This window comes from Parasteatoda tepidariorum, chromosome 2, assembly GCF_982258835.1.
Source record: "Parasteatoda tepidariorum strain Cologne lab strain chromosome 2, Ptep-v5.0, whole genome shotgun sequence".
Classification (NCBI taxonomy): Eukaryota; Metazoa; Arthropoda; class Arachnida; order Araneae; family Theridiidae; genus Parasteatoda; species Parasteatoda tepidariorum.
The window spans coordinates 91,195,221-91,215,049 of NC_141756.1; the positions used below are offsets into that span (position 1 = coordinate 91,195,221).

The window sequence follows — 19,829 nt, forward strand, 5'->3', positions numbered from 1 at the left end:
GTTTAATAATAAAAATAATATATGACATAATTCGGTTAAACATACTGATTCGACTTCGCCGTGCAAGGAAATTCGATGCGCACTAAAACAATTTTTTTTAAAAAAAATAGTGAAAATTGACCGGTTGCTTATTTAACTTCATTCACCACTTTTTTTTCTTTGACTCGTCACGGAACGGGTGGAGGCGAAGTGGTTATTTTCATGTCTACTTTTAGTTCTTTTTCTAAAAGAGGATTCAACACTGAATAAACACGGAACTAAAAGATCAACGAGAAGTAACTGGACAGTTGTAACTAACTCATCAAACGTCTTTGACGTTGAAGATCTTTATTTTTATTAAATTTTCAAAAAAAAAATTTTTTTGAATCAGCTGCTTCGAGTGGTCAAATAACGCTGTTTAATTTTCACCTTTTTCTTAGAAGTTAGCTAAAGAACATTTCCATATAGTGGTGTTTAGGTAAAATAATCAGGATACATATAATATATAAGGAAACTAGTGATAGCAACAATATAAGATAATTTTCTTGAACTAGTCCTATCATTGGTCTCCTCGTTTGTATGAAATTGTGTCTAGGTAAAATAATTACTATTTTCAGGATGAAACTAATGGTAGCAACATCTTATAAGAACATTAACCTTAAGTGGTGTCTAGATAATATCATTACAATCGATACACGAGGAGACTAATTGTAACAACACCTTATAATAACAGTGGATTCTAAGAAAATTAATTACGATACACGAGGAGACTAATAGCAGCAACCTTTTAAGGACGTTTTCTTGTGGTATTATTCTTGCGATTAGTCTCCTGGTGTAGATGAAGTGGTACCTGGGTAAAGTAATTACGATATCCACTACGAAACTAATGGTATCAACACTTTATAAAAACATTACCTTAAAGTGAAAGCTAGATAAAATAATTTCGATATATGCACGAGGACACTAATGATAGCAGCACTTTAAAGAAAAAATTTCGAAGTATTGCTACATTAGCATTAGTCTCCACCTGTATATGAAGTAGTGTCAAGGTGAAATAATTAACATATATTCATGAGGAGACTAATAATAGCAGCAACACTCTTTAAGGAAATTTTGTCAAGGTATTTTTACTATTGGTCTCCTCGTGTATATGACGTTGTGTCTAGGTAAAGTAATTACGGTATACATGATGAAACTAATAGTAGGAACACCTGATGGAACATTGCCTTAAAGTGGTGTCTTGGTAAAATAATTATGATAGATGCATGAGGATAGAAACTTTTAAGGAAATTTTGCATTCCTACCATTGGTCTTTTTATGTACATGAAGTTTCGCCTATGTAAAGCAATTGAGACATACATGATGAAACTAATGGTAGCAGCACCTTATAATAACATTACAGTCACTCGATTCGTGTGACTGTACTTTAAAGTGGAGTCTAGGCAAAGTAATAAAGATATATACACGTGATCTCTAAGGCATATTATATCTAACTAACTATCTAACTAGAGCATATTATAGCAACCCATCAACGTCAATGTCATTGTATGCCTCTAAGAGTGCTTTCATATAATGGACTGATTGTTCGTGCACTCTAAAACCAAAACTTTTGTTTCTAAATTTTATGCTTCTTAATATTTGATGATTGAAATTGCATTCAAACAGGCCGAGACTTAATTGTTTTATCGTAATTTACAGATTTGGCAATCAAACTTGCGAGCACTGCTAGTTCAGTCCCCAAGTCAATTAACTATTTCTTCCTGGTTAAATGGATAAAGCATTATGTACATTTTCTCCATACACTCAATGAAAAACACTAACTAATAAAGTAGAGTTAAAACAATTTTGGTCATTTATAATTTACAAAACTTTGCCCTTAATATATATTGTAAACAACTATATCGTATGTTTGCAATTTTCCTACATTGCTAATTAATGTAATGAAAGACAACTCTCCTATCTTTATTATCTTAGCCACATAACCATAGTGGATTCTTAAGTTGGTATTTTGCTTTATACTCCATACTACACTAATGCAAGTAAATGGGGCCCATGAAAAAAATATATGATTCTTTATTCGGATTGCTGCTGCCATATCAGAGAACTTTCTGGTAGTAAAATAGGTAATTGGTGGTTCGAGAAAACGTGACGTAATTATGAACTGGAAAAGAATAGTTCAACTTCAAACGATTACGTAAACTGCTGCGGCTATAACAATAACTGCCACGGTTATATTTGATGCAAAGACTCTTAACACACAAAAAAAACTATGGGAGTTTTTATCATGTTATTCTTAAAATTCCGTGATGATTTGTGTCGAAATGTAATTAAGTTTATGTTTGTACTTTCTAGTTGTTATTATTGGTAGCAACCGCAAGAGAATATGATGAATACGATGTTATTTTTTGACCAATAACAAGCGCCGAAATGCAATTGTTCTAAATACCAATGTGTTTGACTGATTTCAAGCGACTAAGTAGTATTTTCGAAACTGTACCACCATTTCCTTATAACAAATTTAAAAAAAAGCTCTTTGAAATCAAATTCGATTTAAAAACATATTATAATTTATGAACTTGATTAAGTTTATTGGAAACAATTCCAAAATATGTCAACGAATTTTATTCGTAAAGATGGACTTGAAATTAAAGAGTCGTAACAAAATTGTCCTATTTTTTGGCTTAGAAATAAATAATTTCAGTTAATTTTTTAATCAACTTAAAAACATATTAAAATCTAGTTGAAATCAGTAGATTATAATCAATTAAATTGAATGATTAATAAAAATAAACTAGTTTAAAACACTTATTCGAACCCTTGTCGAAAAACTAACAGATTTTGTTAGAACTAATCGATTTGAAATGATTGACCACTTAGTCTTATTAATTATTCAAAAATTACTCAAATCACTAATTTTAACGAATGATTAGCATCAACTAATTCAGAATAACACTGGAAACAATATCAAAAAGTTTCAAATTCTTGATTTCATTCATTTTTGTGTTATTTCCATTTAGAGCAAATCTTCTTTCTAAATCTGATACTAGACAAGAATAGAGTTGACTAAAAACAATAAATTTGTTTTATATTTCTGAGCAAATATTGAAAGAAAATTCACAAAGCTATAATAAAAATTTCCAGAGAATTTTTATTTTTATTCACTCAAAAAGATATTTTTTTTAAAAAAATTTTAACATTGTAGTAATTTAGTCCTTATATTATTTAGTCCTTATATTATACTGATTTTTTACTGCCTGTAAAAAAGGACAAATTTTGAACAGAAGAAAAAAAAATTAGAATATTATTTCAAAAAGTTGAATTCATGTTAGTAACACTATTTGGAATATAAAGCTACCAAAGATTTTACCAACAAACTTATACTTCTTCTTTTTACACTTTTTTTTACTAGAATGACTTAATCTACTTGAATCTGCTTTGTTTCTAATCTTTTTTTTATAATATAACGTAGCTTAAAATTTTGAAAATTTTAACATTTCGAAAATATTTACTATTATAAAAACAGTTGCATTTATTCAATTAACAAAAACTCCCTTTCAATATGCATACTGGCTGGTAAAGCGTTGAGCCCATGTCCGGAAGGTCCTGAGTTCGATCCCTACCAGCCTTATCCCCACCAGCCGTAGACTATCGCTTGGTTGTCTCTGATATTGTTATCATAACGTTTCGCTATTTTCAGTTTATAGTTCCTTAAAGAGTGACAGTAAATTAAACATATGGAGAATGTTGTAATTGCAACCACAAATAACTCGGACCAGAGTAAATATTTTTGCCACAGAGCGGAAATATATATTACGATGGTTGGAAGCAAATTGTTAGATCATGATGTCCAAGAGATCATGAGTTCGATCTCTGCCGGTCGAAGACTCCTCTTGTAAAAAATGGTGACTGGTGCACTCTAAATCTGTCGAGATCACTGAGTCCTATAAGTTCCAATAAATCAATACTACTGGGGGTACTAGATCGCAGATTGATCGTGCTCTGGTTCAGGTCAGAATTACGATCTACGACTGAATGTGTGGTGTGTGAATGTGACCTCTCCATAGAAAGCGATATGACTCCGGATCATCCTCAAGGATGTTTCCCAGACTATCGTCAATAAACCATTGTGCAACTCTAGTACGAAGTCAATAAAAGTACCGTACCTATCAATACGCAGATCAATATCTAAAAATGAAACTTAGAGAAAAAGCTCCTTTACTACAAGCAAGCATTATTACATGTTTGAAGAAATCGGTCGACTAAAACTATCTAATGAAAGTTTGGTCAGGTTGAAAGCGGGAGGACCAGGGGTGTATACTCTAATTTAGGGAAATAAGTGAAGGGCTAAATGCATTAAATTAAATCCAACTCATGCTTATCTTATTGAAAATTTTCTCGTGCACGATATAGTGACTTCGATTAGTGCAAAAACTGAATACAAGTGTAAAATCGATTCGGGGCCTCCCTGGACGAGTGGTTTCGTCTTCCCACCAAACACTCTACAGAATAGAGGTGTTGGGTTCAAATTCCACCATAAACTCTTAATGCATCTTTGCCCTTCTCTAAGTTCACCTGCCTGTTCTTCAACTTCTCCAGGACTTATCTGTACTTTGTAATGAGCACAGTAGTAGTAATAATACTTTATCAGCATCGCATTAGAGCTGCACATTGGGCGATAGGCTACGGTTTAAGAAACATCCCTGAGGTAAAACGAAGACAACATGCTATTATAATTTTGATTTTCCGCAGAAGGGATGGCCCCCCTGCTTTGGTATAAATAAATCGAATCTCTTTTGTACAATAAATATTGTGAGTGGAAACAATCGAAACTAAGCTGACCAGCGTCCAAGCTACCAAGAAACTAAAAGAATGGTACTGGAATTTCTATGCAGATATTCGTAAACTCCTTGCTTTACCTTCCACTTTAATATTCTGAGAACAAAAGTCATTCTCAGTGATTCTTTAATGTAAATAATTTTTAAGTAATTGAAAAGGTAAAAATGTGAGTTTTCGAATCTTTTTTTAGAAATTTTACTCTATCAGATTTTTGGTTTTCTGCGGGCACTGGTCACTTTTATCTTATCGAATTTGATTTCATTGGGGACCTGTCTGGTAGAGAGGTCTCGTTGATCCCCCAAACGCTTTTCAGCGTGCAGGTAGTGGGTTCGAATCCCACAGTAAACCAGGGTGTATTTTAGCTATTTTCTTTCTAAGGTCTGTTCTTTAACTTGGCTAGGGCTTATAAGTCGTCTTTGCAATAAACACACTTTGTAATGAACACATGAACACATGAACACTAGTTAAATAAAATTAAATTAAATTTCATTAGACAATCATCAGCGAATTAGGAATCTGGAGTTACTTGGTTATTAAACCCAGGCTCTCAAGTGTCGTCAGGGACCGAATTTTTTATTGAAAAGAAGTACAACAATTTCATTAAAGATCGTTACATGCTACTACATGATAGGGTTTTGAAACCGGAGACACCCGATCCTTAGTGAGGATGCCAGGGGCATTTTTGATTAAATAAGCCCCCGAAAGGAGAAGTGCAATCACTAGGGAGACGGGCAAAACAAAAGTATTGGAAAATACTTATTTTAAATTCATTTGTTATACAAAAATAGGCAGAAATAATAAAGGAATAAGAAATTAATTCTTACATACAAAATATTCTTAATTTTTTTCTAAAACGTAAGGGTTTCTGACTACATTATTCCTAAAATATTTCCTTTGAACCATATATTTTTCTGTACAAAAATTATAATTAATAGTAGTAGAATAGTATTTTATTAACGTCGTTATAGAGCTTCACAATGGTCTATTGCTGCTGATCTGGGATGCAACCCTGAGGATATTCCGATGACATGCCATCGCAGTTTCGATCATCTGCAACGGAAATGCATGGCTCCCCAGCTTTGGCAACCCTATTACCTGCACATGAAATCGAGCACTTTATGGTAGAACATATTTTACGAGGAACAATAACGTGCACCTTAGGTCCTTTCGCAAACAGATCAGTGGTCATCTCCAAGCTCACTGACCGCTGCCAGTGATGCTTGACTTCGGCGTCCTACTGGAAACAGTGTTTTAACAATCAATCCATTTCTGGAACAAATAGTAATGGATTTCGAGTTTAACTCTTTGATGCAGACGGGACACCGGTGTCCCTTTAATATATTTTTTTTTCTTGCGTTCAAATGGAACGCGATAGCCCGGTGATCAGAGAATCCTTATCTCCACTGTGACTCACCGAGTACTTGAGATATGTTATCTGTGGAATCGCAAGTACTGTGATCTGTTTCTGAGCAGTACCATGTGCACAGGAATCCGGAGAAAATTTCCTTCCCTCTCAGATCAATGTCTAAATTGAGATGGTATGTCTTCGAATCATACCCAAGGATGTTTCCCAAACCGTAGCCAATAGCCCATTGTTATAGATCTAGTGCGACGTAAATAAAGTACTTTTCTACTTATCTGGCGCTCATATTTGAAACAAAAATATATTATTGTATTTTGTATATTAGTCTAATAGTTACTAAAAAATTTGTTAGATTATTATATTTGTACTAAAATGTAGAATCCAGAAAAAAAAGTTTTTTTTTTTTTAAATTTTTATTCATGTTCACAAATTATCAATTGAATTAATTTACAAAATTGTATTAATTTACAAGATTGTTTTCGTAAATTAAAATAATTTCAATGTGGAATAACTGCTTATCTTAGATCAGCAAATCAGCACAAATTTGAAAAATTACTGTTTAGAAGTGAGTCGCGTTTAGAAGATTTTGCATTTCACGCAGAAAAAGACATAGGTGTGTTTTAAACTGTATTTCAAAACCATGAATCATTAAAATGCTAAAAAAATATTTTTCAATTATTTTTACCTAAATTAATACAAAATAATGAAGAAAATATGAAAAATAAGTTTAATAAAAACTCCGCGTAAGGGGTTAAATGTCCATAGTGGTTAATTGGATATTTAGGGACGTTACCCTCCTAGCATCCTTATTGTAAGTCAGTGGATGCATATGAAGTTCGATTAAAAAAGTGAAACTTCACCCCTTAAAAGTACTAATGGAATGTGAAACATAGGATCCAAATATGCCAGGTTATGCTTTCCCTAATAAAATGAATCTTTTATCATAATATTTTTATGAATTTTACGTATATCTTATACTTTTGTCCCAAAATAATATTAACATAAGATTTAAGTATATAGTTTTTTCATTTACTTCTATGATACTATGACTTCTACAATGCATTAAATTAATAAGAAAAAAGCATGGTTTTTAAAAATATAAATCTGGAATAAATAATTCCTTTCCAAACAGCAATTTCATTATTTCTAAAACTCTTAAACAATCCTTGAGAAATAATTAATTTTCCATGCTAAAACATGCAAAAAAAGCTAATTAAAGCAAGTAATAAAAGTACACATATTTTAAAAAAGAAGAAAATCCCTTTGTGGTATTAATTTCAAAAACTTAATTGCGAAATTTTATTAAAATGAAGTAAATTATTGCTACTAAATATGACTATAATAAGTTACTGTATCTACACGAAATTCCTGTTAAAATTCATTCTTCAAAAGAAACCAATTATTTTAAAATGATCAAATTTTATAATTTCGAAGTATAAATATTTTTAATCTTTCTTTTAATTTGATGATAAATATTTAATTAACTTGGCAAGCGAAGTTTTAATTTATGAAAAGAGCTTAAAAGGATAATATTGAAATGAAAACTTTACCTGTAAAAATAATCTTTAGGGCAGCTCACAGCTGGTGAAAAAATGTTGTATCGTGCTTAAATTTGTATTTACAAACGTTGCCATGAGAGAACATTATCGGACTTCAAAGGTGTCGCAACTCTCAATTACGTCACGTTTGTTTCATGTTTTATCCTTTTTCTTCTGTCTAGCTAAAGTACAAGTTTCTTTTCAACTAATAAAAAGCATAGCCTGCCATCTATTGGCCTCAAGACAAAACAATAGTCAATCTAAAAATAGAAAGTGCTTTGTTCTGGAATTACTTTTAAATTAATTTACTTTTATTACTATTTATTATTCTTGTGTATAAAATTTATGATTTCCATAACTAAAATATGGGGGGAATGTCTTTTCAAAATTTAATTAATTTATTTTTGTAAAGTTGTGAAATTAAAAGCAGAAACCTATCAAATTTTGTCTTAAAAAAAATCTATTTCGGAGAGAGCTTAACTGATTTTAAAAGCACTAATTAACGTAATAAAAAATAAGATATAATATCGTTTGCACAAATATTCTAATTATTGACAAATATTTACAAATATTTACAAAGAGGTTAATTTGGAAGAAAAAAATTTCTGCCAAAAATAGTTTAAATAACTATATCCAAAATATATTTATTTAATGAAAATCATTGAAATATAGATTGATTGATTTGTTAATTTACGTCGCACTAGAGCTGCACAATGGGCTATTTGCGACGGTCTGGGAAACATCCCTGAGGATGATCCGAAGACATGCCATCACAATTTTTATCCTCTGCAGAGGGGGTGGCACCTCCGCTTCGGTAGCCCAACGACCTGCACGCGAAATCGAGCACTTTACGGTAGAACAGTTTAACGAGGACCAATACCGCACACCCTCGGTTCCTACGCAGACTGATCCAAGTGGTCAGCCACCAGCACACTGACAGCAGTCAGTGACGCTTGACTTCGGTGTTCTACTGGGAACCGTGTCTTAACGATCAGTCCACTGCGGGACAGTAGAAACCAAGAGAAAGCTAGTTTAAAACAATTATTGTTTATTGTTGGTTTATTGGGTTTACTTACATTTGCTGGTTATATAAATGGTAATTTATCCTATAATGAAATATGTTTAGAGCACGATATTTTATTTAGCATATAAAGCCTCATTTGTTATAAGGCTTTGTTCTGGAATTATTTTTTAAATTAATTTACTTTTAATACTATATATTATTCTTGCATATAAAATTAATGATCTCCATAACTGAAATACGGGAAAAAATTTCCTTACAAAGTTTTATTAGTTTACTCTTGTAAAGTCGTGAAATTAAAAGCAATGACCTATCAAATTTTGTTTTTAAAAAAATTCTATTTCGGTGAGAGCGTAATTGATTTAATAAGCACTAATTAACGTAATAAAAAATAAAATTTAAAATCGTTTAATATTCCAATTATTACCAAATATAAACTAGGCGGTTAATTTAAATAAAGATAATTTCTGCCAAAACAGTTTAAATAACTATATCTAAAATATATTTATTTATCAAAGACTATTGAAATATAGAGTTATATAAATGGTAATTTATCTCATAATGAAATATGTTTAGAGTTAACTATTTTATTTAGCATTCAAAGCCTCATATGTTATAAGGCTTCCATTACAATACATTAAACCAATAGGTAATAAATAGGGTGTTCAAAAAATATAAATTTAGAATGATTAATTTCAAAACAGTTATTTTTTGCTTTCATTGTTCACAGTATGCTTAAAAAATATTACTTGTACTCTGAATGTTTTTGAGGAAAGAAAATGATGTTTCCCTTAAGCTATTTTTCAAAAAATAATTATTTTTAAAAACAATAAAAAGCTACCAAACTAATTGCAAGTCCCTTACGTTACTTGGTCATAAGAGGGATTTGAATACAAATCCTCATAGTCCACACTCGGGGCTGACCCTTCAAACTCTATCATATCTATAAAAAATGAAACTTTTCTATTTTTAAGAAAATTGAAATGGTTGTTTTTTGTTATTTTTTAATGCTGCGTTTTTAAAGATTTTCTAAAAGAAATCCAGATATTCTTTTGTATTTTTGTGGTATAAGATTGTCAAGTGAAAGTTAATTAAAATGGTTATTTTTTGTTATTTTTCGATGCTGTGCTTTTCTTTTTAGATTTTCAAGTGAAATACAGTTTATATTTATTATTATTTTAGCTAGAATATTGAATATATTTGAATAAATTGATTTGTTAAACTGGCTGAGCTATTGCGAATGCTGAAAACGAGCTCTCAACTGAAGTCCTTCTTATCGAAAAGTTTTTCCACTTGTTATCCAAATAGAAAGTTGTACAAAGATGTACCAACATTGGCATAGACTTTTTAGGATCGGTTAATAATTTTGATACCATAATTCAAGCATTTTTTTCCTTTTCCTGTTACCCTAAAAAAGCTTTCCTCTTAGCATATTAATTAACATGTTTTAAATTTAAAAAAAAAAAAAAAAATAAGCTCGATCACAAGAAAAAAAAGTATAAAACGAGTGTAAAATATAATGCCAACACAATAACTATTCCTAAAATGCCATATTATTAAAAATACGCCAATCGACTACACAAATTAATAGATTTTACTTACAGATGATAGATGAGGCGTGTTGAACTTGATATATACTTGTTAAAGACAGCTAATATCTTATCAACTTCTTATAAACTTGACTTTTCAGGATCAGTTAATAATTTTAATACCGTGATTTAAAATTTTTTTCCTGTTACTCTAAAAAAAGCTTTCCTCTTAGCATATTAATTAACATGTTTTAAATTTTAAAAAAGAATAAGCTCGATCACAAGAAAAAAAGTATCTAACGAGTATAAAATATAATGCCAACTCAATAACTATTCCTAAAATACCATATTATTAAAAATACGCCAATCAACTACACAAAAAGGTTAGATTTTACTTACAGATGATAGATGAGACGTATTGAACTTGGTATACTTGTTAAAGATAGCTAATATCTTATCAACTTCTTATGAACCAGATTAGTTTCAGTTCCCAAAACCGTCTTTCTATCTGTTGTTTCATTTTTTGAATGCTGCGTGGATATAATGTTCTGAATCATCATGGATGTTATTTTTCATAATAATGTGTTTAAAATCAGGAAAATCCCTTATGGCATCGTACCTGTGAAATTTAGAATGGCGAAATTGCGATTGGAAAGTTTTTTATTTTATTTCAAATAAAGTGTCCTGGGTACTTCCTCAAAAGTTGATTTGCTCATTTATAAAACAACTAATCAATATTTTCCAATGAGTTCCCTTTTATTTTAATTTAAACCTGTACTAATGCATAAACATGCACTTATTGTAGAAATATATATAACCGGTCTATTGAACGTCATTACTAAGTTTTAAATATTAAGGTTGCATTTTAAAACTTTCTTCTAAAGCAGGGCTGTCCAACTGGCGGCCCTCGGGCCGCATGTGGCCCGCCAACTTCTTATTCAGGCTGATCGGCCTCAGTTTTCCCATTAAAATGTAAACAAATTGTTTTATAATCCTTCTGTTCCATTGTTTTATAATTAATAATTCAACTATTAATTGTTATTGTATTTATAAGAGGTAAGAGGGTATTGTCCAACTTTTTCAAACTGCTGCCCGCCAGGTGATCAGTGACCAGAATTCTGGCCCGTGGACTCTTTGCAGTTGGACAGCCTTGTTCTAAAGTATAATAATAAATTTAAAATTTCTTGAAAATTCTTACCACCTTAATATTTAAAATTGGTAGATTTTATTGAACACTTTTCAATAAATAAAAGATATCAAACTGGTTTTTTTTAAAAATTTATTAGTTAATGAATAAATAAGAAAATCGCGTTCATATGGACTTTGGTTCATACATATGGTATGGCTCATATATTCTTTGGTTTGCGTGGATTTGCGCATACGTTGGTTTTGGAGAAAGAAAATTATTTTTATTCTCAAATTTTGTATTTTGGCAAGCTATGAAATAGTGATCAGAAGTAAACAAATAAACAAACAAAAAAAAAAGGTCAATAGAGGCTACTGTACCCCTTTAGATGATATATAGGTCTTTTAAGATGATTACATGACCTGCTGTAGACTGATAGTTTAGAAGCGGTTCCTAGTAAATCTCTGGAAGTCAAACCTCACAGACAGCAGACAGTGAGTGGATGGGCCACGTCTTTAATTAGACTACCAGCAAACAGAGGGTGTGCTGTATCAGTCTTCGATATATATAGTTCTAGCGTAAAAAGCTCGACTTCGCGCGCTGTTCATCAGACTACCAAAGCGGGGTAGCCATTGAGATACCATGCATTCAAGTTGAAGAACTGAATTGAAATTGTACTGCATGATATTAAATCTTGGTAGAATTTAAAAATTTATTTGAACGATATTTTAATGTAAGGAATTATATTTGAAGGTTGGTTTATCAAAACACCAAAAATATTAGCGTATGTAATGAGAATTTTTATCAGTGAGACGTTGTGCAACACTAAAATTCTAATATATTTTTATTGTTGTTGTTATTACTTACGCCAATACGTTATTATTTATACCAATATTACTTACCAATACCAGCAAGCCTGGGAAATCAAGAAAAATTTTAAACAGAGGGTGCGTTTCTTCTTTTTATAGTGGCGCCATCTATGGTGAAGAATACGACTTCAGCCACAAACACATAACAGCCAGTTTTAGAGAGAGGTCCCAATCACACTTCATTAATTTATCCACAAACCACAGTTTTGACCTGAATCAGAGATCGATCACTCTCTAACTGATTACTCCCTGAGTTATGGGAACTTGGAGGACTTTGTGACCCTGACAGATTTAATGTGCACCAGTCACCATTTAATACACGGGGATCCCATGACCGGTGGGATTCGAACTCCCGTTCTCCCGAACACGGACTCCACGTGCTAACAATAAGACCCTCCAGACCCAGATTCTTTTATACGATGAGATAATTATTAAGAACAGTTAAAAAATAATACAAAACAGCTTGTAAAGCTTTTCTTCAATAAAACTTTTCTTGAAGGGTGTGCAGCACCTATAATTAACCAACAAGTAGCATCTGTAATTAAATTAGAATGTAAATAACACTTTTTCCCTACTGGTTCAGTACAAATACGTTATTTACGTCACTTTATTGCAACATTATTGACCAACAACTATTGGTCAGAATCTAACACTTTTAGGTAGAACAATTTAAAGGAAAAGTTGGGTATGGCCTGGCTGGTAGGGCGTCGGACCCATGTCCAAGAGGTCTTGAATTCAATCCCCGCCGGCCGAAGTCTCCCCGCTTAGTAAATGGTGACTGGTGCATATCTAATCTGTCGGGTCACAAAATCCTACATGTTCTCAAAACAAATCATACATTTGAGGGTACTGAATTGGAGATTGATCGTGATCTAGTTCACTTCAAAATTACGATCTGTGGATGAATAAATGCATGTATGAATGGGAATGCCGTTTCCATGGCTGAAGTCGCATTCTTGGTCATAGATGGCGGCACTGAAAAACAAGAATTGCACCCTCTGCCTTAAATTCTCTTGGCTTCATCAAACAAGCTTGCTGGTAGGGGCAAGTGACAACAACAACAGCAATATAAAGAGGAACAATATCGCACACCTTTGGTCGCTGCTTAGAACTGACCTCCATATATGGCAATATTTATACTTTAGTTTCTTGTAAAGAAATAAAAAGTAAAGTACGTTACTCTTACTTGTACTTCGTTACTTTTTAAATTTAATACTTTTCACTTGTTTTTCGTTACTTTATTAAATACAAGTATTAATAACAAAAATGAATCATTATTTATCATTATCAATGATGAATTATTAATGAATGAATCATTATGAATCATTATCATAACAAAAATGAAAGAAATCTTATTTTTTGGGAATTTTTTATTTATTTTCCAAAAAACATTTTTTTTATTAAAATTTTTTACAATAATGGATTTAATGAATTATGTAAGTTTCAACAGCTAACTTTTTCGAAACACTTTTGATGATTGCAATTTCCCGTTGAACTCTTAAATGCTGCAAAAGTAATTGATTGATTGATTATTCCAGTAACAAGCGTTCTCTATTTTTAAAGAATCAGTGGTGATACACTACGTGAATACCTTTGGTGTTGAAAAGGAATTGAGCTCAGAAAGAAGAAATTTTAGAACTGGGAAATTGTGCTTTGAAATACTGTAAAATAAGTATAACGTTTATAAACTATTTTCAGAAAAATAGTTTATTAAACCTTTAAATACCTAATTGCTATAATTATTCTAACAGGGTTGCTTCCTCAAACACTCTCTCGAAATTTATAATTAATTATTTAATCCGTCTTAATTTATATAATGAGTAAGTCTCTAGAATATTTTAGTATGGATTAAAAAAAATTCTATAGAGACTCATTTATTTTTAATTTTTTGGTTTTGTAAAAAAAAACATTTTTTTTTTCTTTTTTAAATTTCTCAATTTTTACTTATGATAAAATTCATTGGGATGATTTAATGATTATGAGTTAACTAACTATGAGTGAGTTTGGTATATTACTGTCACAATTATGATTATTAATGAATACTTTGACTTTGGTTTTGAAATTTATGATTTCTCTAAATTTTCGATTTTTCCTAAATGGACTTTAAAATCGTTACTTTATTGTTTTGTTAAGTAAACTCCTGATTATGCGCTGATTTGAGTAACGCGGAAATCCATTTTTCTAACGCGGATAAGCGGATAATTCACAAAATGCTTTAGACACAAATCATAAATTGTTTTACTAAATTTCTTTACTCGCCATCAATATCATTGCTTTGATGGAATACGAATCTATTCTTTGAAATTTGAACTTCATCCTGTATTTGTAGTTCGACCGCTATAAATCAGGACTCATATTGGCTCTTTATGAATACCTCACCGTTATCCGCCGAGAATCGGGAATTTACTGTACTTGTTTTTTTTTACCCGTTATTTTTTAAGCTACTTTTTATTCGTCACTCTTTACCCATTATTGTAATGTTATTGATGTTATGTTTTTAATATTGATGTTATAATGTTTAACGAAATGTTTTTTTTTCAATGTTGATTACTTGAAGTTATCAATTTTTTACAAACTTACTTCAAAATCGTATTTTTTTTTTATAACTTCACTTTTACTTGTTTTTTAAACTCGTTATTGGTTTTACTGGTTTACTGGTAATTCCTAAGTGCTACTGGTAACTTCAAGGTTTTACTGCTAACTCCTAGGTTTTTCTGGCAACTCCCTGGCTGGTTTTATTGGTAACTCCTATGCTTTTCTGGTTTTACTGGTAATTTCTGATTTTTACTGGTTTTACTGTTAACCTCTAAGTTTAGCTGGTAACCCTAGGTCCTGCTGGTTTTACTGCTAACCGCTAGGTTTTGCTGGTAATCCTTAGATTTTGCTGGTTTGACTGCTAACAACTAGGTTTTGCTGGTTTGACTGCTAACAGGGTTTTGCTGGTTTGACTAGTAATTCCGAGGTTTTACTTGTTTGACTGGTTAATCCTAACTTTGACTGGTAACACCTAAGTATGATAAGTATAACTTTGATTGGTAACACCTAAGTATGTAACCTCTAAGTTTAGCTGGTAACCCTAGGTTCTGCTGGTTTTACTGCTAACCGCTAGGTTTTGCTGGTAATCCCTAGATTTTGCTGGTTTGGCTGCTAACAGGGTTTTGCTGGTTTGACTAGTAATTCCGAGGTTTTACTTGTTTGACTGGTTAATCCTAGCTTTGACTGGTAACACCTAAGTATGATTGGTAACTCCTAAGTCTTACTGGTACATCCTAGATTTATCTGGTTTTATTACTCTTAGGTTTGACTGGTTTGGTAATTCCGAAATTTGACTGTTTACTCCTAGGTTTGAATGGTTACTCCTTGGTTTGAATGGTTACTCCTTGGTTTGACATGTTTGACTTCTTTCTGAGCAAAATTTTTTGCATCAATGTTATTCTTATTTACCTAAAATTTTGTATGCTCTGCTTCTTGAATTCCATGCTCGCCAATAGCTCATCAACTCCCCGCTACTACTTACGCAGTTCTAGAAGATTTCTTCGTTATCTGTGATTCGCTCCGCACATTTCGCACATTTTGTGAAGATTTATTTTGAATACTTTAATTTATTTTCTATTATACCTAAAGTTCTCTTACGTTTTATCTCAAATATATTAGAGACCAAGCAACCTTATTCGATATCTCTCACCAACCCCAGGAATTGTTAGTACAATTCTTTTCAGGTGGCTTTGCTGGATCTTTTCACCAATCCAATCCACAGTGGGATGGATAAATGATAAAACGGTAAGGAAATCAAGACATTGGTGTGGGTTGATATGTGTTCCTTTCGTTTGAATTTTATGCATGCAAATAAAATTTTAAATAATATCTACTAATTTAGCTTATTTAGCACTAATTTTAGCTACTAGTATTGCTTATGTGATTTGAATTTTATTCTTTAAACTGTTAGATTTTTCTCTTTCTCTCAAATGAAGTAATGAGCGTTTTGTCAAACATTGAAGATCGCTTTAAAAGTGCATCTAGCGAACAATCAGGTGAAAAATTTTAAAAATTTATATTCATATACATTTAAACCATATATGTATTGAAGCCATTCAATAATTATTTATAAATATGTTACAAACCATAAAGAAAATAAAATAAAAAATCATTCGTACTAGAAATATTTATAGGACAAACAAACACAAACAAGGAATAAACCATTTTACTGGTCTTCTAGGGCGACAGTTAATAAGTCAGAACCTACATATATGACTAGAAAGCTGTTCTTAGACTTCACCTTTAATTAATAAATTCTTTCATAATTATTAAATCTACACGAATTACTTGTATTCATTGGGGGTGTCCGTTTATAGGTCAGAGCCCTATCCATATACTTACTTAAATAGAAAAAAAAATTTATTATACTGCATAATTAAAACTAAAACTTATTTTTGTAAAGCTCAAAATTAATAATTTAAATAAACTCATTAATTAAGTAATTAAGTAAGACCAAATTATTTCATCCAGCTGAAGGAATAGATTATCATAATTAGTTTTGTCCTTAAAAATAAATCTAGGCTAATAGTGAGATCAGATGGATTTCTCAAATTGCTTATAATTTTGTTAAAATGAAATTAAAAGAATGAAAAACTAAAAAATTAGTAATTATTAGATCTGTTTAAAATTGTCAACTTATTTAAAATAATTTACAATTATTATTTCTATGAAATCTAAGAACCTGATTGGTAATTATATTGAGAAAAAAAACATATTGACTAAGTTAGAGTTAAAATCGGTACACTTTTTGAGTGGGAAATTAAAAATTCTTTCATCAAATAGTCTTAAATAAACCAAATAACTCATAGGTTTAGCTGGTTTGGCTGAAACATATATACTAATATGTAGTTTGTATGAGTTTTGTAAACATTATGCATTTACAATTGCTTAATGCATACAAAAAGTTAACATCAATTTCATTTTTAAATGCATCTCTTTCGTCTTTTCAATATAATTTTCTGGTTTAACGAAAGACCTATAAACTACCAAACTAATCAAACAAAACAGTATATATATATATATATATATATATATATATATATATATATATATATATATGGGTCATTCTCACAAAAACAGTCATTTTCATGTCCCCAGTATATTTTATGTCTGTTTTACAGCTTACGAAAAAAAAAAAAAATTCAGGGAAAGTGTCCTTCAGAATGCAAGTTAACAAAAGAATAAAAATAAAATTATCAATTTTTATTTTTTATTTATTTTAGGTAATTAAAATATACCAATATGTCATTCCCTCACTTGTCCCCGCTGCTGGTTTAAAAAAAGAAAAAAATTGCTACTGAAATAAAAAAAAAAATTTTAACAACAGGTAAATCAAACCAGGTAAAATTTTTTACATTTGTCATTCCCTCATGTCATTTTTTAGAGTAAAATAAAATACAACTTCATCGAGAAAGTGGATAATTATATGTTGCTTTCTTGTATGAATATAATTGTATGTGATTGACTTCAGAAATTAATTAGGCCTAACTGTTATTTTTAAATTTTATTGAATTCGTCATTCCCTCACTAGTGTATAAAGTGAGGGAATGACGCTGAAGTGAGGGAATGATTCAAGATGAGTATATTATTAAATTTTTTTTTTGTTCAATCGTGCCAGTCAATTTTATTTCCCAAACCTGTAAAAACTATTAAATACATAAGAGTAAATTATATTAAATATTCGATATACTTAGTATGTCATCATTTTCAAACTTTAGGTAGATGTAACTTAGATAAAAACATGTATTAAAATAAAATATCATTCCCTCACTATTAGTGTCATTCCCTCACTTTTTAAATAGTGAAAATGATTAATTTACTTATTAATTAATTTGAAAAATAAAATAAAAAATTAATAAATTAATTTATTAAATTAATTTATTTATTTATTAAATTAATTAATTTATTTATTAAATTAATTAATTTATTTATTAAATTAATTAATTTATTTATTAAATTAGTTAATTAATTATTAATTATTATAAATTAATTAATTATAAATTAACTATTTAAAAAATTAATTAATTTAAATATTAAGTATATTTGATAGGATATATACTTTCTTTATAATGCCATTACATATTTCTATTAATATAAAAAGTTTCAGAGCTTTTTATTCACTTTACTTTTTCGGGATTTTATGAACTGAAAAATGACAGTTTTCGTGAGAATGACCCATATATATATATATATATATATATATATATATATATATATATATATACAATATTTTTTAGTTACATACATTCATAGAATCGCTTGCTATTTTTTTTTATTTTTTGTATTCTTTCTTTGTGGCCAAGACATACCAGACAAATTTTTCACTCTATTACTTAACAGCAATATTTGTACGCTGTGCAAAATATTTATAGATAAATGAAAATATGTTTTCCTTAATCTTCTTTTATATGAATTTGAAAATAAGTTCTTCAAATATGTAATAATTTGCTCAAAATCTTTGCGGTCCCCTTAATAAATATTATTTTCATTTGAATAAGGCATAATCTAGCATTCTTAAGCGTAAAATAATTGGACAGGTGTAATTCGCAAGATGTGCGAAACCCAGTTTTAAGATATGCTTCATGAAAAAATCTACATATTTTTCTTAGAAATATGAAAACATGTTCTATAAATAATCGTTTTCTCAAAGCACTTGCTTTGCTTTTGCTACCCGTAAGAAGTATTTCTAATTATATAAAACATAACCAACTACATTTTAAAAATCAATTCAATTCGTTATAATTGTTTGTAAGTTTTACAAAAGATAATTTTACAATGAAAAGTAAGTAAAAATAAATTTAAAATACAGAATTCGATGAAATGTTTACATTTATTTAAATATCAGAATCAATCAAAACCAGTTCCTACGGAGTGAAATGATGATGGTGGAGAAACTCAATTTTTACCGAATAAAAAATGGATACTCAAATTTTACTACGAAACTTTCTTCGTTTTTGACGAAACCGTTTACTAGTACTGCGAACACAAATTTCATCAAAGTGACTAAATAACTGTCGTCACATAAGTATCAAAGAAACAAATTTCGTCAAAATTAAAGGAATATTTTAATTAATCTATTTTGTTTTCAAAAAAGTAAAAAAAATCGTAATGCTGAATGTATTAAACTTTTCTAATAATCACTTTATCGGGGCCACCATATAGATTTATCAATTTCATCCAAACAACATAAGAAGGACAGATCTGGTAAAACAATTTTTCACAATGCACTACGGTGAAGTTTTGAGTTGAGGAAACATTTTCGTCATAGATTTGAGAGTTCGCGTTTCGTTGCAAATTCGCTACAAATCGTGATTTCGTAACGAAACACAGCTCAAGAATGGCTGAGTAATCAAATTTCATTTCTGAGAGTGTGCATTATTTCGAAGAAGATGCACGAGGAAAAAAAAGTAAAAATAACGAAACAAACTTGATTGTTTTGATTTTATTTCTAATAAGAAGATTATGACTAATTAATTATGAAATTATTAATTCTTATAATGATATGTTTCAGTTACTAGACAGGTAGAGATATG

At 30.2% G+C, this 19,829-nt stretch overlaps 2 protein-coding genes across 3 annotated transcripts in view; both read right to left on the bottom strand.

Moving 5' to 3' along the window:
* The window catches only part of LOC107451950 (LINE-1 retrotransposable element ORF2 protein), a 68,210-nt gene extending 57,523 nt beyond the window's left edge, over positions 1 to 10,687 (bottom strand). The window contains exon 1 of the mRNA XM_071177823.2: positions 10,340 to 10,687. The gene's annotated coding sequence lies outside the window, so the exon portion shown is untranslated. The remainder of the gene's footprint in view (positions 1 to 10,339) is intronic.
* LOC147815906 (uncharacterized) overlaps positions 1 to 10,745 on the bottom strand; it is a 58,662-nt gene extending 47,917 nt beyond the window's left edge. For both annotated transcript variants that reach the window (XM_087157728.1, XM_087157729.1), the window contains exons 1-2: positions 10,666 to 10,745; positions 7,729 to 7,976 (exon numbers count right to left, since the gene is read on the bottom strand). The gene's annotated coding sequence lies outside the window, so the exon portion shown is untranslated. The remainder of the gene's footprint in view (positions 1 to 7,728; positions 7,977 to 10,665) is intronic.
* Between the last annotated feature and the right edge of the window lie 9,084 nt (positions 10,746 to 19,829).